This window comes from Rhagoletis pomonella, unplaced genomic scaffold (genome assembly GCF_013731165.1).
Source record: "Rhagoletis pomonella isolate Grant_MI unplaced genomic scaffold, Rhpom_1.0 Rhpom_scaffold_00010, whole genome shotgun sequence".
In the NCBI taxonomy this organism is placed as follows: domain Eukaryota; kingdom Metazoa; phylum Arthropoda; class Insecta; order Diptera; family Tephritidae; genus Rhagoletis; species Rhagoletis pomonella.
In genome coordinates, this window is record NW_023458564.1 from 20,982,012 (window position 1) to 20,982,674 (window position 663).

The following is a 663-nucleotide window of genomic DNA, read 5'->3' on the forward strand; positions in this document are numbered from 1 at the left end:
ACATATGTGCATATGTATGTAGATACATTAAGGCAAAATTAACCACTTGTTCTAAATATGACGCATATATGCATTAAAAAGAGTTTAGTTTGTGAAAATAGTTAAATTTAAATATGTTCATATGAACATATGTATGTATATATGTATGCGTACATGGAATAAAGAAATTTAAGCAAAAATTTGCGAAATGTTCATAAAAATTTTAAATCTTTTTTAAGGTATGGAATTTTGTGGCATAAGAAATTTTAGTACAATAAAATGCAAGTTTGAAGTAGCTAGGTTGATTTTTGGCAATTTCTTTCAACAAAAAGAATTACCAAAATTCAACTGTATTTTTCGAACACTTCGCAAGTGTCAACAGTAATTTGCGAGCTCTGAAGAAATCATAAGCAAACACAAAATACCAATTGACTGTCGTTGCTGCCCGCTTGCAGAATCTAGAAATTTCTCATTTTTCGACTGCGACTGCCGACAACTTGCAAAAGCAAAGATATTGCTTATTCATCGACTTGCGCCGCTGACCAAAATCAGAATGAAATCAAAATGAAAATTTTCAAACCAATGACTGCCGGAAGAACTGCGCATTTTGTCGGCAATCAGTTTCTGCTTGAACTTGGACTGCGACTGTTAAACCAACGACTGCCAGCAGCTCTGCGCATTTTG